Consider the following 15,265-nt stretch of genomic DNA (forward strand, 5'->3'; position numbering starts at 1 on the left):
CATCCTTTTAAGCAACTAAACCAGGAAAAGGTCCCTGCTGAGCGTTTCCAGGGAGGAGGGAGCACCCTGTGGTGGCAACAGAAGACCCTTTACTGAATGTCAAAGAGTCATCCTAGAAATCTCCAGCTTCCATGTAATCCAATATCAGCCCTCCAACACAGCTACACCCTCTGATCCAAACCATCACCTGAAGATTAAACTGAAAAACCCTCATTTGGCAATAAAAACATTCAGAGAAAGTTGTCAGGTGTTGATTCTGTGTGTCTTCTTCTAATCTAGAGATATCGATGAGTGCTTCTTTAATCAGAAGGCAGCTCGCTCCTCTGAGCTTATTGATCGTGGGTTAGAGGAGTTAAACCGGGAGGCTGCAGGTTGGTAGGGATATTCCCCCAGGGTGATCCGGCACACGCAGGAAGACATATCAGCACTATTTGTAAAAAAGTCGCACACAGCGCACTGCGGCGGACACTCCACCTGTCATTAAGATAAACTGGCTAATAATTGATCTGCACAGGGATGAAGAAAACCCTGAAGTTGTGGAGGTACGTGGGAGTCCTGAGACGGACAGACTGGAGTCAGGTCAGGCTAATGGGAAATGCACTTCCTGCATAATAATGCTCATATCTACAAATCCTTATTTTCTCAGAGTGGCTGCAGGGTTTTCAATTCTATATCTCAGTTTTCTGCCTGCAGGAAGCATCCGCTGCACACTCATATATGCTGGGCTGCCCCTCAGCTTCTGGACGAGTTTTATGATGTCATCTTCAGGAAATGAAAACAATAACTTATCTGTTGGTCTTATAAATAATAAAACCAAATAAAATGATCAAATTATTTCTCACATAATTAACAGGAGAAACATCTTTAAATAGTGTGCTTTCTAAGTATTTTTAAATGTTAAAAGTCTATGAAAGGATAAAGGAATCAATCTGCAGACTGCTGATTTGTAGTAAAGCTGATAAGGTTTTCAGCACATAATCAATGTTCACAACTCATTCCAGAGTTTGTAGTAATAAATTAAGCATGGCAAGGATCTGAGAGATTAAGTATGTGCAGGTGTGAAACAGACCTGCATTGAAGATCTGCATGAACCTTTAAAAAACCAGTCACTCCAGCTGTTCAAGACCAGAATGGAGGAAATGAGATAATAATAATTAATAATTTAGACTTTATTGATCTGAACAATGGAGACAATGGAACAACAATGGAAACAATTATCCTCTGCATTTAACTCATCCCTTAGGGAGCAGTGGGAGTGCCATTGTGCGGCGCCCGGGGAGCATTCAGGGGTTAAGGGACCCAGAGTGGCAGGCTGTGGGATTCGAACCAGGGTACTTGTGGCCTCTCCGAGACACAAATGCCCTGCTCTCTAACCACTAGGTCACCAATCCCCCAAGGCAAAGTCTATGATGAGATGAAGCTGCACATGATGAATGTGGATGTGACTGTAGGCAAAAATTAAAAAAACAGATCAGATGGAAAGAAAGTTGCTGCTATGAACACACTGCAGAACAAAGTCGGTGGGCTTATAGCTTTTAGAACTCAGGGTGCAAGGGTACCTGCTTGCTTTAGGCGTCAGAAACCTATGCAATGAGTGCAGCTGCTTTGATTTGCTCCAAATACTGAACAACTGTTCAGTCAATCACGTATTTAACCAGGTACAGTATGTCCCACTGGAATCACAGTGCTGTTTAGTCACCTAAACATTACATAAAGACATGTCTAGAAGCAGCTAGCCTGGACTCTAGAGAGAGCTTAAATTCCTTCTGAGATACCAAGTTCTGCATCTGCAACCACCATAGTGGCTGATTAAACAAGACCACCAGGGTTCATAGAAATGTACATTCAATCCGAGCACCAATAATGCTGTCTGATACTTTTACACAGTATCTTCTGAGAAACAGTCAGAGGACTTATTTATCCCCTTAGTGGGCGATCAATCCCAAGTGTAATAAATCCCATTGGCCTAATAGTAAGCATACAGTAAATAAAACACACTGACCCACATCAGCAGCAACTCTAGGACTGTCTTCAACGAGCTTCGGATCAACAAGCATCTCAATCATTTAGCAGTCTGTCTGATGAAGGGATGAAGGAATCTGAGTACCAGTTAGTTCTCCTTGAGGAGCGTCACAAGGCCACCCTGAAGACACACTGATCTGATTTTTGATTACATGTTCCTTCCATGGAGATCCCAGAACATGGCCTTCAAGCAGATGTTCAGAATGCTGTGTGGATTAGACAGACTTTCAATAAAATTGTGATAAAACCATCAAGCAGACAGCACCTCAGGTCACTTTTCCCTTCGTTTCTCCTGCCCCAAAATTAGCTTTCAGAAGATGGTATTTTTGCACAATCTACATATCATAAACATATATAATCTTTTATTTTACACAAAGCCAGGTGCTCTGGCTGTGATTTACATACATACACATTATTATGGGCAGGCTTTCCCCTAAATGCATGCATAGTGTCTGTGAGGGTAGTTTAGGAGTAGATCTCCCACTTGTTTCAGAATTCAAAGCAAACACAAACTCAGGTTCGCACACATTCACACCTGAAAGAAGCCTAATGAATTTACCTGTCTCAGTTTTTGTCAAAGACCATCGCTATGTATTTGTAAGCATCCACAGTTTAGATTTTTTCCTATATATATAAAACATGTCTTTGGTTTTATGATGTTCATGCAGAAATCAGACCATAAAGACCAAGGTATCATTGCAGCATCTAAAGGGAGCGCTGATCATGGCTTCAGCTCAGCTGCAGGTCCTGAACATTCAAAGTTTCAAGTTAAATATCTTGAGGAGTATAAGTAACAAAGCCAGGATCCATCACCTGTTTCTACAATATCATAAAGTTCTCACATCACAGTCAGTTTAAGAAGCTGCTGTAAAGCTGGAAATCCAATTTGAGCTGAAATGGAAAAACTTCTTTTGTATTCTTCGACTTTATGTTGAAACGTCAGAATCAGCTGGCTGGTTGTTTTCAGACTGAGAAGCTTACCTTCAGCTTCAGTCTTGTTGGAACCTGTCAGCAGCTCCAGGACTGCCCTCGCTGTTATGTACCTTCAGATTTACCTCACTGTTTGTCCTTGAATTCTTAATAGCTGCAGGACAAAATGATTGATACAGTAGATCCTGCAGAGACTTCATCAGCAGAAAGTCCAAAACAGACCAGACAAGCAGAATAATCAGCTCTTTGTGAAGCTCAGGGAAGAAAAGGTTCTTATGTAGCTGTCAAGCTCTGAATGAGAGGAACCATCTTCAGCCAATATGCATGATCGCAGCGGACACGCACACAGTGAAAGCCCCATAAAGCTTGGAGCGCAGAGGGGAGCTCAGCAGGTAAGCCTTCAGGAATGTCATGGTGAGCAAATGTGAACATTAGTCTTTATTCTCTGGAGTGTGACAAGATCTCCAACACACACAAACATGCGACTACCAACGAAATTCATAACTGAATCTCATTATGATCCGCAGATATTCTCAGTGAAAAAGTAATGTCACAAAAAACTGAAGAAATCACAGAGTTTGATAAATGTGAACAAGACAAAGGAGATGATTTGGACTTTAGGAGGAGCAGGAGAAAGCTGGACCTGATTTCCATCCCAGTGAAGGAGGTGGAGGACAACATGGAGGCCAGCAGTCTTCATCAACAGCAGAGACAACTCAAGTTCATCCTTTGACCACAGGAAGCTTTTTATGTCTGAACATAAATAACTGGACACCTTTAAGGATGACATTATTCATCTGCTTGCTTATTTTTACCTTTTTGCTAAGTTCTTTATTTTTTTGACATCCACAATTTTATTCCTCTTTAGAATAACTGAATATGCTTAATAATGTAACGAAATTCAAAAGCTATAAAAAAGGTGTTTTCCTCATTATCTTGACATAACCAGGTGTTGTTTGCTATTTAAAATAAATGATTCTGATGTTAGCATACCTGATTTACTATTAGCTTCTGATATATCTCTGTTCATTCCTGCTTTTGTCAGTCTGGCAGTGACAGTAGATGGGTTCTCAGGAGTATCTCAGTAGCTGTTCTGGATTGGTTAGTGGTTTTACAGAACAGGTCCAGTCTCTGCTCTGGCCCGGTGCCACCTGTTTCCAGGTTGGTGGAGCTCAGTGCTCTATCTGGTGTATACTAGTAGGAAGATGAATAAGATCTCCCAAGCAGATCAGCTTAATCTGGACTGAACTGATCACCAGTAAGACATTGTTTAAGAGCATGGTGACAATAAACTAGGTTTTCACACAGACTAAATAATGACGCTCTCAGAACCTTTTCATTGAACATGTCTCCTTCTTATTCAACAGAAAACCTGTTTAGCCAAAACTTGCTTGGGGAAAGGTTTTCAGGATCTCTGGGTTACATGAGTTACGGTTTCTGCAGCTTTGTATTAAAAATCATTTATATTTATTAGGTTAATGCCACTGCCCCTCCACAGTCTGGAAAAGGATGGAATTTGAGTTGAGTATTTTCTAAGTTTGGAAAAATATGTCTACTTCCAGATGTTATTCTTCCTTCCTCTTTACATCCTGCTTTTCATCCTTATTTCTGTCCCACCTTCCCTGTGTCCTTCCCTCCAATATTTCTTCCTTCTCGTCTCTCTCCCTTATGTCTCTTTCCTTAATGACTTCCTTCCTTCCCAATGTGATATATAATCTGTAGGCGTTAAAATGTCCGTTTAAAGCCTAAATCAGATCCTTAATTCTGGGTAAAAAAAGGTTAATTCGTAGCTTAATCTGAACAAACATTTTAATGCTAACAGGCTTCATCTCCCCTCCTTAGTAAAGCCCACAGCTGTGTCCCCGAACCCTCCATCATGTAACAGCTCTGAGGACTGTCAGTCATAATTAGTATGTTGTTGCAGCCCTGCTGCTACATTAAAGCCGGACGTTTATCTGCAGAGTTTCTTTAGATATTTGCTTCAGCAGTCACATGAGAGAAGATGAAGGTGTTTCTGATGCACAGCAGCAATCAGAGCATCGCTTCATTAACAGGCTGAAGGTCAGCTGGTGGCCCCTGGAAAAGACTCGGCTGAAACATGGAGCAGCTGCAGAAGTTTAAAGGTTGAAGGGACAAAATTAGGAAGTTGATCTGAATCTTTTAATAAAAAGCTCAATGACTGAGAGGACAGACGGGCGATTCTCAGTTTGAGGTCTTTAACGTCGTGTGTGCAGGAACGTTTCCTCTGAGGCTAACCTGTGAAGGGAATGAAGCAGGTCTCTGTCCTGCAGGAACATGTTAAGGGCCTCTGAAGGTCTTCGGGTGTGCCTGAAGGAAAACTCCGTGTTTGGAAAAACCAGGAGGAAACTGATAGAAGGATGACTGTTTTGACTCAGCAGTGCAGCTGGTTTGTGTTTAGTTCTTCATTTTAATAAGCAGTCGACAGTTTCTCCTTGACACAAACTAAAACAATGTTAGTGATGAAGTTTCTGATGACTGCAGAGCATTAATGTCATTTTTCAAACCAAGACAATAAGTTTGGTATAATTTCTTTCATCATGGTTGCTTGTTTGTGTCACAGCATCCGTTCAGCACTGGTCACTGCTTGTTTTCAAGACCTTTATTATATTTTAATATAATTGAAACAAAGATAGGCTTAAAGAATTGAATGTTGAATGTGTCGAAATAAACTGAGCCAAATCAGCACACAGCTACACTAAGCCCCGCCTCTTCCTGCAGAGGCTCACCTGAACAATCATGACTGAGAATCAAAGCAGTAAGCTGCTGCTGGAGGTTGAAATCTCCACCAACATAGCAAGAACATCTGGACAGGAGCTTCAGGGGCTGTGTTTAATTGAAAACGAAAAATGAACCTGCTGCTTGGAGATTTTATTCCTGTGAAGCAGAGAAAAAGCTCCAGATAAGGTCTGATGTAGAGCGGGGCCTAGAAAGCTTAGCAGCTCCACAAACCTGGTGAAGCATCTTAAAGATCAATTCCCTAAAGTATACGAGAAATTTAAAATTGACAGTAAAGCTCTCGTCTTTTCAATGGTGAAGAATTTAATGCTGAGCTGTATAATCTGTTTAAATATTAACACCTGACCGGCAGCCTCGTGATCGCCCCGCCGACCGTAGCTGGTTTAGTTAACCTCTACAAAAATATGATCTAAAGTTACCAGAAACACAGAAACTGTGCAGGGCTGTTGGTGAATACGTTAAATGCAGCAGATCCTTTTTTTATACTGTTACCTCAGTCCAAATATTTGAAAACTTCTAGCAAATGGTCTTTTTATTGTTTGGCTACACAGATTAGCAACATTATTGAAGGTCTTAACTCAGCACAAGGCAGCTCCCATCAGTGTCTTTTCTCTTTTTGGTCATAGAATTATATTTAGTCTGTTTTTGACCATTTATTGCAGGTAGAGGGGGTGGGGCTTTAATGCTGTTGTGAGGACACATGAGGGCGTGCAGCAGTACATGTATGAGCCACAACAACATAAAACTAACCTGTTTGCATATGGAGCTGCTAAATGTAAAAATCTGTCACAAAGTGAACCTTTCTGTATTTATGAAATATTTACTGAAGTGTCCTTGAGTTGTTTAGGAATACTGACCAACATCCTGAATCACTGAATTTAACTCTGATTCCCGAATGATCGAATCCAAACAGCCTCTACTTTACCGTCTAATCAGAACGGACGTTTATCATCCCAGGATGTTTGGTGACCAGCTCTCAAACTGGTTGATAAGGGATCCCACAGGAGCTGCTGACTGTCAGAGAGGAGGAAGAATCTCTTCAGGAACACTTCTTCATGCTGAGCTCCTCTGGACGTCGTATTATGCGCTGTGATGCTGGAGCTTTGGGAAGGAAGCCATCAGAGATGGATAGAGAGACGTGGATAATCTGGAAGCTCAGTCCGATGGAAAAGTCCCTTAAAACTGAGAGAAACTTCACAAGTGTGTGTAGAGTTCCAGTAAATGCCAGGAGAAATCCATCCTTCCCTCAGTCCTGCAGAAACAGGATGATCCCTGGTTGTTCTCATCACCCAGAACCAGCAACGTCATTTATTATCTGATATTTCCTGATCCTAGATCTCCTGTTTGAGGAATGCAGTAGGAAAAGGAACGGGGTTTGGCAGAACACATCAATGCTGCCAGGTATCTTTGGAGGAAATCTATCCAGTCTGAAAAATGAACATGTTGGTGCTGTATGTTACACGGGTAAAATGTGCCCACAGGTCATATTTAGTGTCCCACAAACCTGTTTAGACACTGGTGGTGATCAGACTGGGATAAACTGGTCTACACCTGTGATAGGGGAGTGGTGGCCTAGTAGTTAGAGAGCAGGGCAATCATAACTAGCAATGAAAAGGGTAAAACTTCTTATCATTTTTTAGACATTTATTTTAGAGGACAAACGTGCATTACCTTTAGCTTCGTAGCAAATCCTTCAGTTAGTTAGCGGAAGAGTCGCTAGCAACAGCTTTGGAGTCAAACCGCGGGTCCCAGAGATAAATCATTAAAATTTATCTTCATCCTAACAAGTTTCAACGTTCATTCCCAGGTTTTCATGGTGGGAAAACTGAGTGCTGACATTGTCAAGAACAGCTTCTGGAGTGGACCCAAGGCAAACCGGCATGGACAACAGACTTGGCACGAATGGAGCAGAACTGAATAAACCAGCAAGGAACAAACAGAACTAAAGAGTATATAGACCCTGACAAAGGTGAAAGCAGCGAGACTGATTAGGTGGAGCAGGTGAAGCTGATTAAAGGCTGTGGCTACAGGAATATAAGGACATAATCAAACCTAAGAAACATAGCGAAAACAGAACATAAACTTAAATGCCCTCAGAACAGAAAATACAAAAATCATGAGAATCAAAACCTTAGGAAAGAACTAAAGCACCAACCGGAATATGATCAGAAACAAGATCCAAAACACAACCTGAAGAACATAATCAGAAAAGCCCCAAAACCCAAACACGGTCAAATCATGACAGTTCATGTTTAAAGTTCTGCATGAAGGTCGACCCGAAGGCCAACAGAGACTACAGACACACACACTGGTGTCCATGCTTCGCCTGCTGCACCATCACAGACTCTCTGTTATTAACGATGGTGGAGAAACCTCATGTTAAAAAGCCGACCACATGGAGTGGAGCTGATGCTGACGTCACAATGCAGCTCAAAGTGTGAATGAGAACATCAGGGGAATATGGTTCACTTAAATTCTGGCTCTGTTAAATAGGTGAACTGGGCTCAGTGCACTGAGCTTCACTCGTTAATCAGGTCCATGTGATTCTGATATTCTCCTTTTGGCTGCTCTTGACATAGTGGCTGAAACAAGCATCCAGAAGGCGCCTCAAAGGTCTCCATCATCAGATTATCAGAACTACAGAAGGTACTGCTTCAACCAGCTCACTTCAGCCTCAAGCTGCACAGGTTTTATGGGAAAGAAAATCGGATCACAGGTCAAAACAATGAGAACGACAAAAACATCATACAGGCAAAATAAAAAGACTGGTATCCTTAAAGTCTAAAATATTGGCAATCAGTCTCCACGAAGTTTAAATATTAGTATCGGCAGAAGAAAAACCCGTATCGGTCGATGTGTCGGAAAATCCGAGCAGAGGGAACTTCTTGTGCTGTTTTATCTGACCAAACAAACAGAACACAAATACTGGACCCATTTTCTTATGTTTCATTGACCTCAAAGGTCCAAACAACCCCAATGACCTGTCCTGTCCTCCCGTCCTCCATCTGCCACTCATGGCCTGAGGAGATAAATTCATGAGGTTTTATAATAGTCACCCCCCCCCCCCTGTCCACTCCACAGCACCCACCCTGCAGAAGCACTTAAAGGTCTTTCATGTTGCTTTTCCTCCTTTTCTCATCTTTGTTGGAGCCTGAATGAGATGCTGGGAGCCAACGGGCTGCTGGCCTTAATGCTCCTCCACCTTGTGAACCATTTGAATTTCATGGCTGATGTTTTGTTGCTTCTTCGTCCTGAGAGAACAACCTCCTGACTGAAGTTGCTCCATAATTGATCAAACTCAAGCAACTTCTGATATTAGTTTTACTTCATTATCTGCATCTTAATCAGCTACGGTCAAAGGGAGATGCACACATTTGATGAAGTTCAATAAAAAACGTTGGTCTACTATTAACATAATACTAAGGAGGAAATACTTTGTACTAGTCTTACTGGTTTCCTTAAGATGTTCAGTTAATGAACAGATGTTCTCCTTGTTTGTTTTATCCTGTTTTAATCAGTTTTTCTTTTTTTTATTCCTAGTTATATTTTGTTATTGGTTCATATTTTCTTCTTGAATTTATTTCACTTCTTGGGGTCTTATCATGAATTTTCTCATGCTTACCAATGATTCTTTTCTTAATGTTATGCAGTTGTTTTTTATCATTATTTTTGGTCCTTTTAGTTTATTTTTTTTCTGGTTTTATCCTAAATTTTCCTTTTTTGTCTTTTTTTTCTGTTTTTGTCTGGCAGCTTGTGAGGTCCTCTCTCTAAAAACAAAACAGCTTTCTGGGACAATGTCCTCCAGAAAGATGAGACCAAGGTGGAGATGAGTGACCATAATGTACAGAACAATGTTTGGATAAAAACCAAAACACAGCACACTAAGACAAACACCTCATACCAACTATCAGGCATGGGGCTGGAGGGCTGATGAGCTGTAAGAAGTTCTGCAGGCTGCTGAAGGAGGTTCTAGGAGCTGCCGGATCAGAGGTGGAGACAGGTTTTCAAATAGCGGTTGTTTTCTGGTTCTGTGGTTGGTTACTGATGACATGGTGTTTTATGTCATGTGTTGTTGGTCATTTGACTTTAAATTTAATTCATCCATAGAGAAACGGGTCGGGTTTTTATCATCTCCTAAACATTAAACAAGAGTGTTCTGGTTCCTGCAGAGCTCCAAAAAAAAAATCTGCCCTGAAGGAACAACGGCCATTGTTCCCCGACTCATCAGCACCAATCAAATGTATCGATCCGGAGGATTCCCAGTTTTGAAAAGTTCAGCAGACTGGAAACACAGCTGTTGCTGCTCCCGCTGCAGATCTCAAACTGTGACACAGAACCAGTTCTGTTATCCGATGGACAGCTGGGTTGGCTCTGAATCAACAGAACAATAAGTGAAAAGTTGTGAAAGTGCAGCTGTTTTCGAGGTTCTCTCCTCAGTTTGTGTGCATGAAACAGCTGCTGCTCAGCTGCTGTTTGTTATTCCTTAAACTGGAATTCTGTTCACTGTGAAGCTGAAGCACATGAAGAGCAACCTTTCACGCAAGCAGGCGGATCAGATGTAAAAGGCTGACTGAGCATCGTTAGCTCCTAATGAGGGGTTGGTGGTACAGACTCTGGGTTCATTACAGGTGAGATTTTCACCAGCTGCAACAAAGTAGAAAACATCAGAGAACACATCGGTCTCAGCTTCTTTGAATTGATCACTTCTTCTTCTCACTAAAACACAAACGAGCCATCCTGAGACTCCAGCAGGCTGCAGCTGCCACTCTCACTCTCCTACTTAAATCTTGCATGACTTTTAGCAATTTTTCCCCCTCATCTCCCTGGAGTCAGGCAGAGTGCAGCTGGTCTGCAGCGCAAACTCCCATGATTTTATTTCAAAACTGCACCGATCAGCCTTTTACTGGCAAGTTTCCTTCAAAGTCTGACCTGCCGGTTCTGATTTTTAACTGACTAAAGTGTATTTTTAATACAACACAAGAAATCCAAATCCAACAGAAAACGAAGAAATTAACAGATTGCTGTAACTGCCATAGGTGGACTCATCACAGGTGAGGACGACTCAGAGTACAGACACTGGACACAGGATTTTGTGAACTGGTACCAAAGGAATCATCTCCAGAACAATGTGGGGAAAACCAGGAACCTGGTGGTGGATTTCTGCAGGCTCAGACCCACCACATTGACAGCGGTGGACTGGAGTCACAACACTGAAGCTTTTTACAAGAAGGTCTCAGATGATTCCACCTACTCAGGAGGCTGAGACCTTTTAAAGTGCAGGGGCCATCCTGGAGACTTTCTTTTACTCTGGTAGCATCAGCTGTCTTCTATGTTTGAGCAGCAGCTTATCCAGAGCTGAGACGAAGCAGTTAGATAAGCTTGTTAGGAAGGACAGCTGTGTCCTAGGATGCCCCTGGACCCAGAGCAGGTGCTGGGACACAGAAGAACTCTGGCAAAAATAACATCACTGTTGGACCAAGTCTACCGCCCCATTCATGAAACTGTTGCAGAACTGGAGAGCTGCTTCAGCAGCAAAAGGAGAGACATCACAACTCCTTCCTCCCAGCAGCTGTAGGTCTGTAGAACCATCACTGGTCCCAAAAACCCTGTAAGCTCTTTACATCCTGTTCTAATCTATTTTATTTTCCCCACTGATGCAACAAAGCATGAATGCGACAAATATTTCCCAAACACCAAAATAGTTCTTCGTGGTTGGTGCTTTTATTGACTGAAAATGTGGGAGTTCATAGTTTTGATGCATTTAATTAATTGTGGAAAAAAATCAGATTGAAGGGAAATGGACAGAATTATATCTGTGGTAAGTTGACTGAAGGATGAGTAAAAAGAAACTTAATAAAAGTTAGATGAACCAGTTTACCTGAGTGGAAGTTAAATTAAAGCCTCTGAAACTCACAGAACCTTCAACATTTTACCTTCAGATGATAAACTAGAATTTAGGTGAAGTTTAACCTACAGACCTAAGATAAATGAGAAGTAGATGGACACACTGAGAGCAGATCTGGACCGTGAAGGCTGGAAGGAATCTTCTCCGTGTAAAAACTGGATGGATTCTGATGTTTTTACTCTAAATCAACGATGTCAATAAAATGCTATTTTATGTTAAGAAAGAAAATACAATCAATTAAAAACTAATCAGAGCAGTGTTTTTAATGAAGTTTTTAAAAAGATTTAAAGGCAATCGGAAAACAAATATTGAAATAAAAGTCCAGTGACTAACCTCTGCAACTTTCCTCCCTGAGAAGATTTTTGAAACTGAACTGTTGACCCAGCAGCTGCAGCAGCAGCTCAGTGCATCCTCTTAAGAGGAATTTAATTAAAGTAAGAGCTCAGGAAGCTTCAGCAGCTGCATTATTTTTATTGCTCGGCCACATTTGTGACAAATGTCTCGGTGACACATGGCTGCAGAGCGCTAAATGGAGCTCCACCAGGAGAACACTGGAAGCCTCCTCTGTGTGTGCATCAGGTTAAATAACTCTGCAGCCTCCAGCCACTTACTGAAAGCGACCATCAGACCTGCACATGTGAGCAGGAGCGTTTCAACCTGCAGGTGTGACCTGTGTGCCGCTCAGCGTCGCCCTCTGGTGGCGGCAGCGCCTCGTTTCCTGAGTGAAATGAGTCTGCTGTGATGCTTCAGTGGATCAATGGAAAAATAACAGCAGCAGTGATCAGGCTGACCTGCTGCTTAATTTACATCGAAACACGACCGCAGAGAGCAGACTGGGAAACTGGACCAATTCATCTATCCACCCAGCAGGTCCGGACCAGTCCAATAAAAACTCTCTGACCTAAGAGCACCAATAAAGCGCCGCAGGGCATTAAATAAACACAAAATGAGTAAAACTCTAACAACTCTTAATAATAGGCTTATTAGAAATTATTTTTATTCTATTTTTCAAAATGAAGACGCTTATTATTACTGTTCATTTCCCCTAATAAAATTAGTATTTTATTAATTACTGTCAGTGAAACAGAAACTGAAGTTAACTTGTAGTGATTGGAAGTAACTAATCTTTCAATGTATTTCCGCTATTTCCAACATGAGTCCTGGTTTAACTGAACTAAATAACCTCCCGATTACAGGTTCTCCAGCTTACCTGCAGCGTGGATGCGTCCAGAACAAAGTTCGGTCAGACGGACTGTGGGCCAGCAATCAGCAGCAGCTCTCTGTGGGCAGAAATATTCTCAGATGATGGGTTTTCCCAGAGGAAGCCGAACCTGAAGCGGCAGTAAAGTCCTCAGCATCGCTGCAGTTTCCAAGTTGTGTCTGAGCTCCGCTGCAGCGTCTCTGCGCGGAGGAACCAAGAGGAGTCACCCCCTCCACCCATGCAGCCAAAGATCAGCGGAGACGCCAAGAGGACTCACTCCGCGTCACTCCACAGGAGCGGCGAGGAAGCGATGCTGCGTTCCATGAACCTCGGGAAAGTCAGGGGCGTTTTTTTAAATATGGCTCACTGCCCAGGGCACTCCAAGAGAATTTTCTGTGCTTATTTTTATGTCTGTATCTGTAAGTTTCTTACCTTGTGGGACCTTCACATCCGATTTTAGGCAGGTTCTTAGCAGCTAGGGCCAGCCAAAAATGATTCTACTTTTATCTGTGGGAACAGACAACTGCCACACAGCATTCAATATTAAACTGGTTATGATGCAGACACATTTAAAAATAAATCAGAAACCTGGACAGAAACATCAGAATTTAGCCTTAGGTGGACATTCCCAGAAGGGAAGGTACCCACAGCTCCATGACAGCAAACACCGAGGGTCTGCGAAGAGGTCCACTCTGTGGAGTCTTCTTGGGATGAAACAAGTTCTGTGAAGGAGTTTGTTGATGGTTTAAATCACAGGAAGCCAAGAGCACGTTATCCCAGATTATCTTCCAGTCTTCTTGTTTACTTTACGCAAATCTGCACTTCGTCTGGTATCCAAATAAAGCTTCTTCTTGTTCCAAAAATATAAACTTAAGAGTAACAATGCTCCTTGACCTCCTTTTATTAATTACAAAGGGACTGGATGATGTTTACATCAGCCTGTAAAGCTTTACCGAGTAGCAAATGAAAAAGAAGGAGATACCTGGAAGGTTCTAACATTTTAGCCCCCAAAATGTATGAAGACCAGTGTCACAGTGAAAACTGACTCTGACCACAGTGAAAAAATACTGGGTCTCTGTATCAGTATCAGTACAATGAATACTGAAGAACCTGGTACCATGATTACTGGACGGCACACCAGGTATTAATAATGTGTGTAATTAAAGGGTCAAATCCCAGCTGGCATTGTTTAATCTGAACTGATCTTGTATTAATCAGGATTTCATGCATTCAACACTGTTGTAACATCAACACCAACAGGCTGAACACAACGGTGTACGTGTGACTGACCCAGTGACAAACATACTGACATTAGTGCTAATTAACAGGTTATTGGTGACATAATGCCTCGTGCATATGGCAGCCATATTGGATTTTGATATCTGCTTTCAGTAAGAAACCTCTGACTCTTCAAGCTGCAATAATGACTCCTGAGGATGTTCCGGTACATTTTCCTACCAAGGACAAACGGGAACACATTATACTAGAACTTGAGGCTTAGGCAGGTGGAAAGCGAGCCCAGATTTGTGTTTGGATTGACTAAATTAGTGTTTTGAAGGTTCACGCCTTTTAGAAGATGTGACAAAGATTTAATTCAAATTCAATTCAAACATACTTTATTAATCCCAAAGGGAAATTAAATGTTGTTGTAGCTCATATTATGAAGGTTTCCTCAAAGAGCCGTTGTAGATGCTGATGGCTGTGGGCAGGAAGGATCTCCTGTAGCGCTCCGTCTTACAGCAGATCTGAAGAAGCCTCTGACTGAAGACACTCTGTTGTTGTAGGACAGTCTCATGAAGAGGATGATCAGGGTTCTTCATAATGTTCTTCATTTTATGAAGAATCCTTCTTTCCACAATGATCTCCAGAGGTTCTAGAGGAGTCCCCAGAACAGAACCAGCCTTTTTTATCAGCTTGTTGAGCTTTTTTAAGTCCCTGGCTCTGATGCTGCTTCCCCAGCAGATGATGGTAGAAGAGATCAGATTTTCCACAACAGACTTATAGAAGATATGCAGCATCTTGCTGCAAACACCAAAGGACCTAAGCTTCCTCAAGAAGTACAGTCTGCTCTGTCCCTTCTGTTTCCGGGTCCAAGTACCGGTGGAGCTCCGAGGCGTCTGACTGCCAGCAGGGTGCGGTAGCTCGGACCGTCCCCTGTGGTGCTCCTGTGCTGCTGACTACCTGGTTAGACTCACAACCCTTCAGTCTCACAAACTGTGGTGTGTTTGTCAGGTAGTCTTTGATCCAGGAGATTGTTGAGGCCTCCACCTGAGTCTTCTGGAGTTTCTAACAAAGCAAATCAGGTTGGATTGTGTTAAATATTCTGGAGAAATCAAAGAACATGATCCTCACAGTGCTACTGGCTTTGTCCAGATGACAGTGGGTTTGTTGAAGCAGGTGTTTGATGGCATCTTCAACTCCAACTCCACAGCGATAAGCAAACTGATGGA

At 42.2% G+C, this 15,265-nt stretch overlaps 1 protein-coding gene across 3 annotated transcripts in view; it reads right to left on the reverse strand.

Moving 5' to 3' along the window:
• The window catches only part of LOC124866530 (multiple epidermal growth factor-like domains protein 11), a 172,393-nt gene extending 159,311 nt beyond the window's left edge, over positions 1-13,082 (reverse strand). For 2 of the 3 annotated variants that reach the window (XM_047362357.1, XM_047362356.1), the window contains exon 1: positions 12,825-13,081. The gene's annotated coding sequence lies outside the window, so the exon portion shown is untranslated. Of the gene's footprint in view, positions 1-12,824 lie in introns of all 3 variants that reach the window. The other variant, XM_047362355.1, reaches the window with a different exon arrangement.
• Between the last annotated feature and the right edge of the window lie 2,183 nt (positions 13,083-15,265).

Source organism: Girardinichthys multiradiatus, chromosome 4 (assembly GCF_021462225.1).
Source record: "Girardinichthys multiradiatus isolate DD_20200921_A chromosome 4, DD_fGirMul_XY1, whole genome shotgun sequence".
NCBI lineage: Eukaryota > Metazoa > Chordata > Actinopteri > Cyprinodontiformes > Goodeidae > Girardinichthys > Girardinichthys multiradiatus.